Source organism: Oncorhynchus masou, chromosome 12, assembly GCF_036934945.1.
Source record: "Oncorhynchus masou masou isolate Uvic2021 chromosome 12, UVic_Omas_1.1, whole genome shotgun sequence".
Classification (NCBI taxonomy): Eukaryota; Metazoa; Chordata; class Actinopteri; order Salmoniformes; family Salmonidae; genus Oncorhynchus; species Oncorhynchus masou.
Window position 1 is genome coordinate 34,045,129 of NC_088223.1, and position 19,442 is coordinate 34,064,570.

At 38.2% G+C, this 19,442-nt stretch overlaps 2 pseudogenes; both read left to right on the forward strand.

Annotated features, from left to right (window-relative positions):
* Window positions 1-2,554: 2,554 nt before the first annotated feature.
* Window positions 2,555-8,479, forward strand: LOC135549297 (perforin-1-like; annotated as a pseudogene).
* Window positions 8,480-11,236: 2,757 nt separating this feature from the next.
* LOC135549298 (perforin-1-like) lies at window positions 11,237-13,124 on the forward strand (annotated as a pseudogene).
* The last annotated feature ends 6,318 nt before the right edge of the window (window positions 13,125-19,442 follow it).

Below are 19,442 nucleotides of genomic sequence, written 5' to 3' on the forward strand. Positions count from 1 at the left end.
GTTCCCTCTTGACTCTCGCTCCATCTGTTGGAGGCTTGAAATAACAAAACTTTTAACTGTTGCCGAAAATTGAAGCCGAGACATACTCTGTCATATACCATTTTTATTTTATTGTTGTTCGTTTTGCCTTTTCAAGCGCTTTGAGATTCTTTCTGTAATGAAAAGCGCTATAGAAGTTGAATAAATGAATGAAAATGACACTGCACGTGGTGAATGTATTGTTTGTGTAAGGTAAATGAGCATTAGACTGCAGTAGACCTTAGACTGACTAGTATATTAACTCTGTATTTCCCTCGTTCCTCTGAGTTTTTGATCATCTCCATGGTGTGCGTATTGTTTTTTATAGAACGTGTTTGATGCACAAGTGCATGTATTGTCTTTTACGAGCAAAACTGTGATAGATTATCCTTTACGCACTTCCGTCGTATACATTCCTGTGCATTTAATTTTCATGTTGCCTCTATACATTAACGTGATCATGTTATATTTATGTTTTGTACATCATTTATTTTCCTGACATGCGACATTTACTTGCCCCCGCCACATCAGCTTCACTCTACAACGCTGCCTGAGGAAGACTAGTAGTCAAAATGCGTGCAGTTGTTCGTCCTGATGTATAATGCTGACTGCTGCTATATGTATTATTTTGTAAATATATTCCATAAAAGTTTACTACAACATACTGGCCTCCTACTCGTCTTCTTTTTTAGATTTAAAAAAATTAACACTTATTTTTTTCTTAAAATTGCATTGTTGGTTAAGGGTTGTAAGTAAGCATTTCAAGGTGTCTTATGTAGCAAGACCAGACGTGACATAGTAAATGTAAATCCGGGATACTCAAATTAGTATGATACTGTATATTTTGTTTGATATGGTTACATAGGACAGATGGTTGGTTGTATAAGAACACCTCGCAACCCAAATGTTTGTGTAAGGTCAATGCATTTTGATAGTCTATACATGAGAGCTTTCCTTTGCCATACTTTTCAATCTCGATATGCTGATAAAACTACATCCTGTTTATTTGTGCTTGAGGTTTGCTCATTCTGTTAAAATGTGATTAAAAGGAAAACAGGAACTTACAGGGATGATATAAGTTGAATGGTATTGTTGGAGCTAAGAGAAATTACTTAAATTTGCAGACAGGTGAAGACTCATGGAAGATAAACTTGTGTTTGGCATTAGTGCTACAATGGTTTAAATTAAAGGGAAAGAGTCATGTACTCTGAAAGACTAATTGCCCATACTTGGCTGAAATTAAATACAAACAAAATTGATTCTGTGCTCTTATCTTGTTTTCACTATGTGACTTAGATCATCCTAAATCAACATTTAATAAAGCATTAGGGGGGGGGGGGTAATTATGAGGTCTTGTGTTTTCAGAACATCAAAATCAGTAGTGTTTTTAATAAATATTTTCATGGCTGGAAAATAAAATACAAAGAAACAGGATGATACTGTAATGTGGAGAATTTACACTGCATGTATAATGGTCATGGTAACATTTACCATGCAGAGCAATGTATCAGCAATGCAATGTTACTGTACTGTCATCGTGACTTAACGTTTCAACTAGTAGTACTACTGGCAGTAGTTTATCCTGTAAGAGAATGTGAATGTCCCAGTACTGTGGTAAAGCAAATTGACCAGTTTGATTTAAAAATGTTGATAGACCTTCAATCATTTTGACTTGAAATAGGAGATGTGTAGTAGCTACACTACCGTATTCTTCATGCACACAACAAATAATGGAAACACTTAGCTACACTGCTAACCTCATGTGATATGTCAACTTTTACATTACGAACATGTGCTCCTGTAACACAAAATGCACAGATGGGACATCATCAAATGTAAGAGGATGCATATATTTTCAAAACATTGCATATTTCAAAATGCTGGATGTGGCCTAGACTATAGGTCTACAGTATCATCACACCATTCGCTAATCATCAGTCGAGCCCTACGATAAACATATTTTTGCCCCCTCAGTTTTTAAGCTTGCCCTCCTCCACCTTCCCCTCAGCAACCAGTTCAGTTTCCATCTCTGGCCTTTGTGGCTGAAGTGGTTTATTTTGCAACATTAAGGAGAAGCCAGTGCAATATCCATGTATTCTGAAGTCACTGACACCCACAGGGATACACTGCTGCCCAAAATGTCTCACGAAGCGCTCTGTATCAGTAATGGTGGCTGTAGTGAGGGTAAAGTGTGAGAAGATTGTGTGTGAGTGACTCAAAGGAAGATGTGTTAGATTTAAAAATTACAGAGCAAGAACATCATTGAAGATATTACTGTCCAAGTAAAATGAAACTACGTCTTTCAACCATATGAAATCATCCTTAAATATTTTTTACTTGAAACAGAACCATATTTGGCATAATCAAACTCCTAAAACTCTTTGTTTTTGCATTCTAATGCTAAAACCACCAACTGACTTGTCACCCAATTACAACAGGAGAATGTGCTTTTTTTTTGCATTGAAATTTGGGGTTTGCCACGAAATATTCTGTGAAAATGACCAGCGAAAAAACTCAAGCTACCCAGCAGTGTATTTAAAGGCTCTTCTCTCTCATCCAGTATAGAATCAAGAAACAACTCTCTTCGTTTTACATCTCCAAGAGAAAGAGCACATGGTATGATATGAAGTCTCAATTTTTATACATGTTATCTTTTGATCTCTAGTCATAAAACCTGAAGGACAACAATTCTTCATACAGATCTTAAGGTATATTGTCCTATTTCTTAAAACTTTATTTCATGTGCACTGTACTGTAATTGATAAATACGTAGTGCTTGGAACAGCAATACATTTCACTGATCAAATGGATTAGTACAACACATTTACTCATAAATTACCATTACAAGCTCACTACAGTGTGTCACTACAGTGTGTGGTGGCAGGTAGCCTAGCGGTTAAGAGCATTGAGCCAGTGACCGAAAGGTTGCTGTTTCAAATCCCAGAGCTGACACTGACTAGGTGAAAAATCTGTTGATGTGCTCTTGAGCAAGGCACTCAATCCTAATTGCTCTGGATAAAAGTGTCGGCGAAATGATTTTGATTACTTCTACTTTTTTCTATTAAGAGGGTGATGAAGGAGCTGTGTCTACTTCTACTGATCTGCTGGGCAGGCACACTCCAGTTCCTGGCAGGGAGTTTGAGGGGAAAGATTCCTGGCAAGCCACAGGAATGTGAGCAGGCCGAGTTTGTCCCTGGTTACAACCTGGCAGGGGAAGGTTTCGACATTGTGAAGATGCAGCGAAAAGGTTCTTATGTGATCGACATGGAAAATTGGGAGCGGGAGGGAGACACTTGTGAGTTAGCTGTCAATTTCTAAACAGAAGCTTCCAGCAGCCATGGCAAACTGGAGAGCCCTCACCGACTGCAAGCGGGAGGTCTCAAGCAGCATCTATGAATCCAGTGAGTCCCTCATCAATACCACAACTTCAGCCGTGACCAACAACTGGAAACTTGGCCTGGACCTTGAGATTCCTGAAGTAAAGTTCAAGACAATCATTGGAGGGACAGATTCCAGAGAAGCAACATATGCCATTGCAAAGTCGAAGCAGGACAGATACAGTTTCACCAGGCATGAAGTCCATTGTAGCATCTACAGGTGATGCGTTCAACTTCAGTGACTAAACTAAAAGATTCTTAAAGAGGCTGTAATATGAGGCTAATATAATGCTTTTCATGAATATTGTGTATCCATTGCATGATAAGTTCACATACAATACCATCACATGCTTACCAATTGCGTTCAACTTAACTGCTATTAAAGGCTAAAATACAACCGATTATTGTTAAATGTTAACCAAACCATTGTCACTTTTTTCCTCAGATATAGCCTGGTCGAAGATCCTCCTCTTCACAAACAATTTCTGAATTCGATGAAGAAGCTCCCACTGTTTATGACCTCAAGTCTAGTCTAAGGCCTATAGAAGCCTGATAGACACATACGACACTCATTTCACCTCTCAAGTCAACCTGGGAGGGAAAGTGAGCGCTGTAACTTCCATCAAGTCTTGTCAGTCGACTATGAACGGAGTGACAGTCACTGCAGTGAAGGACTGTCTCGATGTCGAGGCCTCCTTGTCATATCAATTCAGAGCTAGTTTGACCACCGAGCTTCACTACTGTAATGAACTAAAGAAGAAACTTGGCACCAACCAAAGTTTCAGCAGCATGTTCAGTGACCGCCACTCGGAAATGAAAGGAGGGGTACGAAATGGAGGCGACCTGCTGTTCTCAGGTGCAATGGACGCAAACGCCTACAAAGAGTGGCTGGAGTCCTTGAAAACAATCCCTGATGTGGTGCACTACTTCCTTAAGCCCCTTCACTTCCTGTTGAAGTGGACAACCTGCTCAACCTGGGCTGAAGAAAGCAGTGGAGTACATCCTTGAAATCACCATGATCAAGAAATGCTCAGAGTCCTGTCAGATAGGTAGAGGTCCAGCAAATATAGGTACATATAGGCCTAGGGTTACATATAGACATTACATATAGGCCTAGGGTTACATATAGACACTACATATAGGCCTAGGGTTACATATAGACACTACATATAGGCCTAGGGTTACATATAGACATTACATATAGGCCTAAGGTTACATATATACACTACATATAGGTCTAGGGTTACATATAGACACTACATATAGGCCTAGGGTTACATATAGACACTACATATAGGCCAAGGGTTACATATAGACAGTACATATAGGCCTAGGGTTACATATAGACAGTACATATAGGCCTAGGGTTACATATAGACAGTACATATAGGCCTAGGGTTACATATAGACACTACATAGAGGCCTAGGGTGACATATAGACACTACATAGAGGCCTAGGTTACATATAGACACTACATATAGGCATAAGGTTAACATATAGACACTACATATAGGCCTAAGGTTACATATATAGACATTACATATAGAGCCTAAGGGTTACATATAGACACTACATATAGGCCTAGGGTTACATATAGACACTACATATAGGCCTAGGGTTACATATAGACATACATATAGGCCTAAGGTTACATATAGACACTACACATAGGCCTAGGGTTACATATAGACACTACATATAGGCCTAGGGTTACATATAGACACTACATATAGGCATAAGGTAACATATAGACACTACACATAGGCCTAGGGTTACATAAAGACATTACATATAGGCCTAAGGTTACATATAGACACTACATATAGGCCTAGGGTTACCATATAGACACTCCATATAGGCCTAAGGTTACATATAGACACTCCATATAGGCCTAAGGTTACATATATACACTACATATAGGCCTAAGGTTACATATAGACACTACATATAGGCCTAAGGTTATATAGACACTACATATAGGCCTAAGGTTACATATAGACACTACATATAGGCCTAGGGTTACATATAGACACTACATATAGGCATAAGGTAACATATAGACACTACATATAGGCCTAAGGTTACATATAGACATTACATATAGAGCTAAGGTTACATATAGACACTACATATAGGCCTAGGGTTACATATAGACACTACATATAGGCCTAGGGTTACATATAGACACTACTTATAGGCCTATGGTTACATATAGACATTACATATAGGCCTAAGGTTACATGTAGACATTACATAAAGGCCTAGGGTTACATGTAGACACTACATATAGGCCTAGGGTTACATATAGACACTACATATAGGCCTAAGGTTACATATAGACACTACACATAGGCCTAGGGTTACATAAAGACATTACATATAGGCCTAAGGTTACATATAGACACTACATATAGGCCTAGGGTTACCTATAGACACTCCATATAGGCCTAAGGTTACATATAGACACTACATATAGGCCTAAGGTTACATATAGACACTACATATAGGCCTAAGGTTACATATAGACACTACATATAGGCCTAAGGTTACATATAGACACTACATATAGGCCTAAGGTTACGTATAGACACTACATATAGGCCTAAGGTTACATATAGACACTACATATAGGCCTAGGGTTACATATAGACACTACATATAGGCCTAGGGTTACATATAGACACTACATATAGGCCTAAGGTTACATATAGACATTACATATAGAGCTAAGGTTACATATAGACACTACATATAGGCCTAGGGTTACATATAGACACTACATATAGGCCTAGGGTTACATAGACATTACATATAGGCCTAGGGTTACATATAGACACTACATATAGGCCTAGGGTTACATATAGACACTACATAGAGGCCTAGGGTTACATATAGACACTACATAGAGGCCTAGGGTTACGTAGACACTACATATAGGCATAAGGTAACATATAGACACTACATAAAGACCTAAGGTTACATATAGACATTACATATAGAGCTAAGGTTACATATAGACACTACATATAGGCCTAGGGTTACATGTAGACATTACATATAGGCCTAAGGTTACATATAGACATTACATATAGGCCTAGTGTTACATATAGACACTACATATAGGTCTAGGGTTACATATAGACACTACATATAGGTCTAGGGTTACATATAGACAATACATATAGGCCTAGGGTTACATATAGACACTACATATAGGCCTAGGGTTACATATAGACAGTACATATAGGCCTAAGGTTACATATAGACACTACATAGAGGCCTAGGGTTACATATAGACACTACATATAGGCCTAGGGTTACATATAGACACTACTTATAGGCATAAGGTAACATATAGACACTACATATAGGCCTAAGGTTACATATAGACATTACATATAGAGCTAAGGTTACATATAGACACTACATATAGGCCTAGGGTTACATATAGACATTACATATAGGCCTAAGGTTACATATAGACATTACATATAGGCCTAGGGTTACATGTAGACACTACATATAGGCCTAGGGTTACATATAGACACTACATATAGGCCTAGGTAACATATAGACACTACACATAGGCCTAGGGTTACATAAAGACATTACATATAGGCCTAAGGTTACATATAGACACTACATATAGGCCTAGGGTTACCTATAGACACTCCATATAGGCCTAAGGTTACATATAGACACTCCATATAGGCCTAAGGTTACATATAGACACTACATATAGGCCTAAGGTTACATATAGACACTACATATAGGCCTAGGGTTACATATAGACACTCCATATAGGCCTAAGGTTACATATAGACACTCCATATAGGCCTCCATATAGGTTACATATAGACACTACATATAGGCCTAAGGTTACATATAGACACTACATATAGGCCTAAGGTTACATATAGACACTACATATAGGCCTAAGGTTACATATAGACACTACATATAGGCCTAAGGTTACATATAGACACTACATATAGGCCTAGGGTTACATATAGACACTACATATAGGCCTAGGGTTACATATAGACACTACATATAGGCCTAGGGTTACATATAGACATTACATATAGGCCTAGGGTTACATATAGACACTACATATAGGCCTAGGGTTACATATAGACACTACATATAGGCCTAGGGTTACATATAGACACTACATATAGGCCTAGGGTTACATATAGACACTACTTATAGGCATAAGGTAACATATAGACACTACATATAGGCCTAAGGTTACATATAGACATTACATATAGAGCTAAGGTTACATATAGACACTACATATAGGGCTAGGGTTACATATAGACACTACATATAGGCCTAGGGTTACATATAGACACTACATATAGGCCTAGGGTTACATATAGACACTACATATAGGCCTAGGGTTACATATAGACACTACATATAGGCCTAGGGTTACATATAGACACTAAATATAGGCCTAGGGTTACATAGACACTACATATAGGCTAAGGTTACATATAGACACTACATATAGGCCTAGGGTTACATATAGACACTACATATAGGCCTAAGGTTACATATAGACACTACATATAGGCCTAGGGTTACATATAGACATTACATATAGGCCTAGGGTTACATATAGACACTACATATAGGCCTAAGGTTACATATAGACATTACATATAGGCCTAAGGTGACATATAGACACTACATATAGGCCTAAGGTTACATATAGACACTACATATAGGCCTAAGGTTACATATAGACACTACATATAGGCATAAGGTTACATATAGACACTACATATAGGCCTAGGGTTACATATAGTCACTACATATTGGCCTATGGTTACATTTCATTAGAATCTATAGAGATTTTCCACTTTGTATTTACCAATGTCTGGTTAAGGTGCCCTTCCCCTAACTCAGAGGAGCTTGCTGTGTTTCTCTGTGTGCAAACAATCAATCACAGGAGATGGTGAATGGATTACAGTCGACTGTCTGTGTACATGTGCTCTTAGGCCACAGAGGAAATAGAATTCCTGGGCATATTGAAACGGGACACTACAACGGATTGCTCAATGACAGGGCTTAGTCCAATGACTGGTATGTGTAATGTAATGAAACTGAGAGTCATGATCAAGGGAGCAACCCTTGTGGTGACACCTGGAGGACCTACTGGACCACTGGGCCACCTCCCTCTCTGCTCAATGTCGTTCCCTCTTGACTCTCGCTCCATCTGTTGGAGGCTTGAAATAACAAAACTTTTAACTGTTGCCGAAAATTGAAGCCGAGATATACTCTGTCATATACCATTTTTATTTTATTGTTCGTTTTGCCTTTTCAAGCGCTTTGAGATTCTTTCTGTAATGAAAAGCGCTATAGAAGTTGAATAAATGAATGAAAATGACACTGCAGGTGGTGAATGTATTGTTTGTGTAAGGTAAATGAGCATTAGACTGCAGTAGACCTTAGACTGACTAGTATATTAACTCTGTATTTCCCTCGTTCCTCTGACTTTTTGATCATCTCCATGGTGTGCGTATTGTTTTTTATAGAACGTGTTTGATGCACAAGTGCATGTATTGTCTTTTACGAGCAAAACTGTGATAGATTATCCTTTACGCACTTCCGTCATATACATTCATGTGCATTTAATTTTCATGTTGCCTCTATACATTAAAGTGATCATGTTATATTTATGTTTTGTACATCATTTATTTTCCTGACATGCGACATTTACTTGCCCCCGCCACATCAGCTTCACTCTACAACGCTGCCTGAGGAAGACTAGTAGTCAAAATGCGTGCAGTTGTTCGTCCTGATGTATAATGCTGACTGCTGCTATATGTATTATTTTGTAAATATATTCCATAAAAGTTTACTACAACATACTGGCCTCCTACTCGTCTTCTTTTTTAGATTTAAAAAAAATTAACACTTATTTTTTTCTTAAAATTGCGTTGTTGGTTAAGGGTTGTAAGTAAGCATTTCAAGGTGTCTTATGTAACAAGACCAGACGTGACATAGTAAATGTAAATCCTAGGGATACTCAAATTAGTATGATACTGTATATTTTGTTTGATATGGTTACATAGGACAGATGGTTGGTTGTATAACGAACACCTCACAACCCAAATGTTTGTGTAAGGTCAATGCATTTTGATAGTCTATACATGAGAGCTTTCCTTTGCCATACTTTTCAATCTCGATATGCTGATAAAACTACATGCTGTTTATTTGTGCTTGAGGTTTGCTCATTCTGTTAAAATGTGATTAAAAGGAAAACAGGAACTTACAGGGATGATATAAGTTGAATGGTATTGTTGGAGCTAAGAGAAATTACTTAAATTTGCAGACAGGTGAAGACTCATGGAAGATAAACTTGTGTTTGGCATTAGTGCTACAATGGTTTAAATTAAAGGGAAAGAGTCATGTACTCTGAAAGACTAATTGCCCATACTTGGCTGAAATGAAATACAAACAATATTGATTCTGTGCTCTTATCTTGTTTTCACTATTTGACTTAGATTATCCTAAATCAACATTTAATAAAGCATTGGGGGGGGGTAATTATGAGGTCTTGTGTTTTCAGAACATCAAAATCAGTAGAGTGTTTTTAATAAATATTAACATGGCTGGAAAATAAAATACAAAGAAACAGGATGATACTGTAATGTGGAGAATTTACACTGCATGTATAATGGTCATGGTAACATTTACCATGAAGAGCAATGTATCAGCAATGCAATGTTACTGTACTGTCATCGTGACTTAACGTTTCAACTAGTAGTACTACTGGCAGTAGTTTATCCTGTAAGAGAATGTGAATGTCCCAGTACTGTGGTAAAGCAAATTGACCAGTTTGATTTAAAAATGTTGATAGACCTTCAATCATTTTGACTTGTAATAGGAGATGTGTAGTAGCTACACTACCGTATTCTTCATCCACACAAGCTGTACTCACTGCACCTGTGCTCTGACTGAACAAATAATGGAAACACTTAGCTACACTGCTAACCTCATGTGATATGTCAACTTTTACATTATGAACATGTGCTCCTGTAACACAAAATGCACAGATGGGACATCATCAAATGTAAGAGGATGCATATATTTTCAAAACATTGCATATTTCAAAATGCTGGATGTGGCCTAGACTATAGGTCTACAGTATCATCACACCATTCGCTAATCATCAGTCGAGCCCTACGATAAACATATTTTTGCCCCCTCAGTTTTTAAGCTTGCCCTCCTCCACCTTCCCCTCAGCAACCAGTTCAGTTTCCATCTCTGGCCTTTGTGGCTGAAGTGGTTTATTTTGCAACATTAAGGAGAAGCCAGTGCAATATCCATGTATTCTGAAGTCACTGACACCCACAGGGATACACTGCTGCCCAAAATGTCTCACGAAGCGCTCTGTATCAGTAATGGTGGCTGTAGTGAGGGTAAAGTGTGAGAAGATTGTGTGTGAGTGACTCAAAGGAAGATGTGTTAGATTTAAAAATTACAGAGCAAGAACATCATTGAAGATATTACTGTCAAAGTAAAATGAACCTACGTCTTTCAACCATATGAAATCATCCTTAAATATTTTTTACTTGAAACAGAACCATATTTGGCATAATCAAACTCCTAAAACTCTTTGTTTTTGCATTCTAATGCTAAAACCACCAACTGACTTGTCACCCAATTACAACAGAGGAGAATGTGCTTTTTTTTGTTGCATTGAAATTTGGGGTTTGCCACGAAATATTCTGTGAAAATGACCAGCGAAAAAAACTCAAGCTACCCAGCAGTGTATTTAAAGGCTCTTCTCTCTCATCCAGTATAGAATCAAGAAACATCTCTTCGTTTTACATCTCCAAGAGAAAGAGCACATGGTATGATATGAAGTCTCAATTTTTATACATGTTATCTTTTGATCTCTAGTCATAAAACCTGAAGGACAACAATTCTTCATACAGATCTTAAGGTATATTGTCCTATTTCTTAAAACTTTATTTCATGTGCACTGTACTGTAATTGATAAATACGTAGTGCTTGGAACAGCAATACATTTCACTGATCAAATGGATTAGTACAACACATTTACTCATAAATTACCATTACAAGCTCACTACAGTGTGTCACTACAGTGTGTGGTGGCAGGTAGCCTAGCGGTTAAGAGCATTGAGCCAGTGACCGAAAGGTTGCTGTTTCAAATCCCAGAGCTGACGCTGACTAGGTGAACATTCTGCTGATGTGCTCTTGAGCAAAGCACTCAATCCTAATTGCTCTGGATAAAAGTGTCGGCGAAATGATTTTGATTACTTCTACTTTTTCTATTAAGAGGGTGATGAAGGAGCTGTGTCTACTTCTACTGATCTGCTGGGCAGGCACACTCCAGTGCCTGGCAGGGAGTTTGAGGGGAAAGATTCCTGGCAAGCCACAGGAATGTGAGCAGGCCGAGTTTGTCCCTGGTTACAAACTGGCAGGGGAAGGTTTCGACATTGTGAAGATGCAGCGAAAAGGTTCTTATGTGATCGACATGGAAAATTGGGAGCATAGGGAGGGAGACACTTGCGAGTTAGCTGTCAATTTCTATTTGGGTGGAATAAAACAGAAGCTTCCAGCAGCCATGGCAAACTGGAGAGCCCTCACCGACTGCAAGCGGGAGGTCTCAAGCAGCATCTATGAATCCAGTGAGTCCCTCATCAATACCACAACTTCAGCCGTGACCAACAACTGGAAACTTGGCCTGGACCTTGAGATTCCTGAAGTAAAGTTCAAGACAATCATTGGAGGGACAGATTCCAGAGAAGCAACATATGCCATTGCAAAGTCGAAGCAGGACAGATACAGTTTCACCAGGCATGAAGTCCATTGTAGCATCTACAGGTGATGCGCTCAACTTCAGTGACTAAACTAAAAGATTCTTAAAGAGGCTGTAATATGAGGCTAATATAATGCTTTTCTTCAATATTGTGTATCCATTGCATGATCAGTTCACATATAATACCATCACATGCTTACCAATTGCGTTTAACTTAACTGCTATTAAAGACTAAAATACAACCGATTATTGTTAAATGTTAACCAAACCATTGTCACTTTTTTCCTCAGATATAGCCTGGTCAAAGATCCTCCTCTTCACAAACAATTTCTGAATTCGATGAAGAAGCTCCCCACTGTTTATGACCTCAAGTCTAAGCCGGCCTATAGAAACGCGATAGACACATACGGCACTCATTTCACCTCTCAAGTCAACCTGGGAGGGAAAGTGAGCGCTGTAACTTCCATCAAGTCTTGTCAGTCGACTATGAACGGAGTGACAGTCACTGCAGTGAAGGACTGTCTCGATGTCGAGGCCTCCTTGTCATATCAATTCAGAGCTAGTTTGACCACCGAGCTTCACTACTGTAATGAACTAAAGAAGAAACTTGGCACCAACCAAAGTTTCAGCAGCATGTTCAGTGACCGCCACTCGGAAATGAAAGGAGGGGTACGAAATGGAGGCGACCTGCTGTTCTCAGGTGCAATGGACGCAAACGCCTACAAAGAGTGGCTGGAGTCCTTGAAAACAATCCCTGATGTGGTGCACTACTTCCTTAAGCCCCTTCACTTCCTGTTGAAGTGGACAACCTGCTCAACCTGGGCTGAAGAAAGCAGTGGAGTACATCCTTGAAATCACCATGATCAAGAAATGCTCAGAGTCCTGTCAGATAGGTACGAGGTCCAGCAAATATAGGTACATATAGGCCTAAGGTTACATATAGACATTACATATAGGCCTAGGGTTACATATAGACATTACATATAGGCCTAAGGTTACATATAAACACTACATATAGGCCTAGGGTTACATATAGACACTACATATAGGCCTAGGGTTACATATAGACACTACTTATAGGCATAAGGTAACATATAGACAGTACATATAGGCCTAGGGTTACATATAGACAGTACATATAGGCCTAGGGTTACATATAGACAGTACATATAGGCCTAGGGTTACATATAGACACTACATATAGGCCTAGGGTTACATATAGACACTACATATAGGCCTAGGGTTACATATAGACACTACTTATAGGCATAAGGTAACATATAGACACTACATATAGGCCTAAGGTTACATATAGACATTACATATAGAGCTAAGGTTACATATAGACACTACATATAGGCCTAGGGTTACATATAGACACTACATATAGGCCTAGGGATACATATAGACACTACATATAGGCCTAGGGTTACATATAGACATGACATATAGGCCTAAGGTTACATATAGACATTACATAAAGGCCTAGGGTTACATATAGACAGTACATATAGGCCTAGGGTTACATAGACACTACATATAGGCATAAGGTAACATATAGACACTACACATAGGCCTAGGGTTACATAAAGACATTACATATAGGCCTAAGGTTACATATAGACACTACATATAGGCCTAGGGTTACCTATAGACACTCCATATAGGCCTAAGGTTACATATAGACACTCCATATAGGCCTAAGGTTACATATATACACTACATATAGGCCTAAGGTTACATATAGACACTACATATAGGCCTAGGGTTACATATAGACACTACATATAGGCCTAGGGTTACATATAGACACTACATATAGGCCTAGGGTTACATATAGACACTACTTATAGGCATAAGGTAACATATAGACACTACATATAGGCCTAAGGTTACATATAGACATTACATATAGAGCTAAGGTTACATATAGACACTACATATAGGCCTAGGGTTACATATAGACACTACATATAGGCCTAGGGTTACATATAGACACTACTTATAGGCCTAGGGTTACATATAGACACTACTTATAGGCCTATGGTTACATGTAGACATTACATAAAGGCCTAGGGTTACATGTAGACACTACATATAGGCCTAGGGTTACATAGACACTACATATAGGCATAAGGTAACATATAGACACTACACATAGGCCTAGGGTTACATAAAGACATTACATATAGGCCTAAGGTTACATATAGACACTACATATAGGCCTAGGGTTACCTATAGACACTCCATATAGGCCTAAGGTTACATATAGACACTCCATATAGGCCTAAGGTTACATATATACACTACATATAGGCCTAAGGTTACATATAGACACTACATATAGGCCTAAGGTTACATATAGACACTACATATAGGCCTAAGGTTACGTATAGACACTACATATAGGCCTAAGGCTACATATAGACACTACATATTGGCCTAGGGTTACATATAGACACTACATATAGGCCTAGGGTTACATATAGACACTACATATAGGCCTAAGGTTACATATAGACATTACATATAGAGCTAAGGTTACATATAGACACTACATATAGGCCTAGGGTTACATATAGACACTACATATAGGCCTAGGGTTACATAGACACTACATATAGGGCTAGGGTTACATATAGACACTACATATAGGCCTAGGGTTACATATAGACACTACATATAGGCCTAGGGTTACATATAGACACTAAATAGAGGACTAGGGTTACATAGACACTACATATAGGCATAAGGTAACATATAGACACTACATATAGGCCTAGGGTTACATATAGACATTACATATAGGCCTAAGGTTACATATAGACACTACATATAGGCCTAGGGTTACATATAGACATTACATATAGGCCTAGGTTACATATATACACTACATATAGGTCTAGGGTTACATATAGACACTACATATAGGCCTAGGGTTACATATAGACACTACATATAGGTCTAGGGTTACATATAGACACTACATATAGGCCTAGGGTTACATATAGACACTACATATAGGCCTAGGGTTATATAGACACTACAAATAGGCCTAGGGTTACATATAGACACTACATATAGGCCTAGGGTTACATATAGACAGTACATATAGGCCTAGGGCTACATATAGACACTACAAAGAGGCCTAGGGTTACATATAGACACTACATAGAGGCCTAGGGTTACGTAGACACTACATATAGGCATAAGGTAACATATAGACACTACATAAAGGCCTAAGGTTACATATAGACATTACATATAGAGCTAAGGTTACATATAGACACTACATATAGGCCTAGGGTTACATATAGACACTACATATAGGCCTAGGGTTACATACAGACACTACATATAGGCCTAGGGTTACATATAGACATTACATATAGGCCTAAGGTTACATGTAGACATTACATAAAGGCCTAGGGTTACATATAGACAGTACATATAGGCCTAGGGTTACATAGACACTACATATAGGCATAAGGTAACATATAGACACTACACATAGGCCTAGGGTTACATAAAGACATTACATATAGGCCTAAGGTTACATATAGACACTACATATAGGCCTAGGGTTACCTATAGACACTCCATATAGGCCTAAGGTTACATATAGACACTCCATATAGGCCTAAGGTTACATATATACACTACATATAGGCCTAAGGTTACATATAGACACTACATATAGGCCTAGGGTTACCTATAGACACTCCATATAGGCCTAAGGTTACATATAGACACTCCATATAGGCCTAAGGTTACATATATACACTACATATAGGCCTAAGGTTACATATAGACACTACATATAGGCCTAAGGTTACATATAGACACTACATATAGGCCTAAGGTTACATATAGACACTACATATAGGCCTAAGGCTACATATAGACACTACATATAGGCCTAGGGTTACATATAGACACTACATATAGGCCTAGGGTTACATATAGACACTACATATAGGCCTAAGGTTACATATAGACATTACATATAGAGCTAAGGTTACATATAGACACTACATATAGGCCTAGGGTTACATATAGACACTACATATAGGCCTAGGGTTACATAGACACTACATATAGGGCTAGGGTTACATATAGACACTACATATAGGCCTAGGGTTACATATAGACACTACATATAGGCCTAGGGTTACATATAGACACTAAATAGGACTAGGGTTACATAGACACTACATATAGGCATAAGGTAACATATAGACACTACATATAGGCCTAAGGTTACATATAGACATTACATATAGAGCTAAGGTTACATATAGACACTACATATAGGCCTAGGGTTACATATAGACACTACATATAGGCCTAGGGTTACATAGACACTACATATAGGGCTAGGGTTACATATAGACACTACATATAGGCCTAGGGTTACATATAGACACTACATATAGGCCTAGGGTTACATATAGACACTAAATAGAGGACTAGGGTTACATAGACACTACATATAGGCATAAGGTAACATATAGACACTACATATAGGCCTAAGGTTACATATAGACACTACATATAGGCCTAGGGTTACATATAGACACTACATATAGGCCTAGGGTTACATATAGACATTACATATAGGCCTAGGGTTACATATAGACATTACATGAAGGCCTAGGGTTACATATAGACAGTACATATAGGCCTAGGGTTACATATAGACACTACAAATAGGCCTAGGGTTACATACAGACACAACATATAGGCCTAAGTTTACATATAGACACTACATATAGGCCTAGGGTTACATATAGACATTACATATAGGCCTAAGTTTACATATAGACACTACATATAGGCCTAGGGTTACATATAGACATTACATATAGGCCTAGGGTTACATATAGACATTACATATAGGCCTAAGGTTACATATAAACACTACATATAGGCCTAGGGTTACATATAGACACTACATATAGGCCTAGGGTTACATATAGACACTACATATAGGCCTAGGGTTACATATAGACACTACATATAGGGCTAGGGTTACATATAGACACTACATATAGGCCTAAGGTTACATATAGACACTACATATAGGCCTAAGGTTACATATAGACACTACATATAGGCCTAAGGTTACATATAGACACTACATATAGGCCTAAGGTTACATATAGACACTACATATAGGCATAAGGTTACATATAGACACTACATATAGGCCTCGGGTTACATATAGTCACTACATATTGGCCTATGGTTACATTTCATTAGAATCTATAGAGATTTTCCACTTTGTATTTACCAATGTCTGGTTAAGGTGCCCTTCCCCTAACTCAGAGGAGCTTGCTGTGTTTCTCTGTGTGCAAACAATCAATCACAGGAGATGGTGAGTGGATTACAGTCGACTGTCTGTGTACATGTGCTCTTAGGCCACAGAGGAAATAGAATTCCTGGGCATATTGAAACGGACACTACAACGGATTGCTCAATGACAGGGCTTAGTCCAATGACTGGTATGTGTAATGTAATGAAACTGAGAGTCATGATCAAGGGAGCAACCCTTGTGGTGACACCTGGAGGACCTACTGGACCACTGGGCCACCTCCTCTCTCTGCTCAATGTCGTTCCCTCTTGACTCTCGCTCCATCTGTTGGAGGCTTGAAATAACAAAACTTTTAACTGTTGCCGAAAATTGAAGCCGAGACATACTCTGTCATATACCATTTTTATTTTATTGTTGTTCGTTTTGCCTTTTCAAGCGCTTTGAGATTCTTTCTGTAATGAAAAGCGCTATAGAAGTTGAATAAATGAATGAAAATGACACTGCACGTGGTGAATGTATTGTTTGTGTAAGGTAAATGAGCATTAGACTGCAGTAGACCTTAGACTGACTAGTATATTAACTCTGTATTTCCCTCGTTCCTCTGAGTTTTTGATCATCTCCATGGTGTGCGTATTGTTTTTTATAGAACGTGTTTGATGCACAAGTGCATGTATTGTCTTTTACGAGCAAAACTGTGATAGATTATCCTTTACGCACTTCCGTCGTATACATTCCTGTGCATTTAATTTTCATGTTGCCTCTATACATTAACGTGATCATGTTATATTTATGTTTTGTACATCATTTATTTTCCTGACATGCGACATTTACTTGCCCCCGCCACATCAGCTTCACTCTACAACGCTGCCTGAGGAAGACTAGTAGTCAAAATGCGTGCAGTTGTTCGTCCTGATGTATAATGCTGACTGCTGCTATATGTATTATTTTGTAAATATATTCCATAAAAGTTTACTACAACATACTGGCCTCCTACTCGTCTTCTTTTTTAGATTTAAAAAAAATTAACACTTATTTTTTTCTTAAAATTGCGTTGTTGGTTAAGGGTTGTAAGTAAGCATTTCAAGGTGTCTTATGTAACAAGACCAGACGTGACATAGTAAATGTAAATCCGGGATACTCAAATTAGTATGATACTGTATATTTTGTTTGATATGATTACATAGGACAGATGGTTGGTTGTATAACGAACACCTCGCAACCCAAATGTTTGTGTAAGGTCAATGCATTTTGATAGTCTATACATGAGAGCTTTCCTTTGCCATACTTTTCAATCTCGATATGCTGATAAAACTACATCCTGTTTATTTGTGCTTGAGGTTTGCTCATTCTGTTAAAATGTGATTAAAAGGAAAACAGGAACTTACAGGGATGATATAAGTTGAATGGTATTGTTGGAGCTAAGAGAAATTACTTAAATTTGCAGACAGGTGAAGACTCATGGAAGATAAACTTGTGTTTGGCATTAGTGCTAAAATGGTTTAAATTAAAGGGAAAGAGTCATGTACTCTGAAAGACTAATTGCCCATACTTGGCTGAAATTAAATACAAACAAAATTGATTCTGTGCTCTTATCTTGTTTTCACTATGTGACTTAGATCATCCTAAATCAACATTTAATAAAGCAGTAGGGGGGGGGGGTAATTATGAGGTCTTGTGTTTTCAGAACATCAAAATCAGTAGTGTTTTTAATAAATATTTTCATGGCTGGAAAATAAAATACAAAGAAACAGGATGATACTGTAATGTGGAGAATTTACACTGCATGTATAATGGTCATGGTAACATTTACCATGCAGAGCAATGTATCAGCAATGCAATGTTACTGTACTGTCATCGTGACTTAACGTTTCAACTAGTAGTACTACTGGCAGTAGTTTATCCTGTAAGAGAATGTGAATGTCCCAGTAC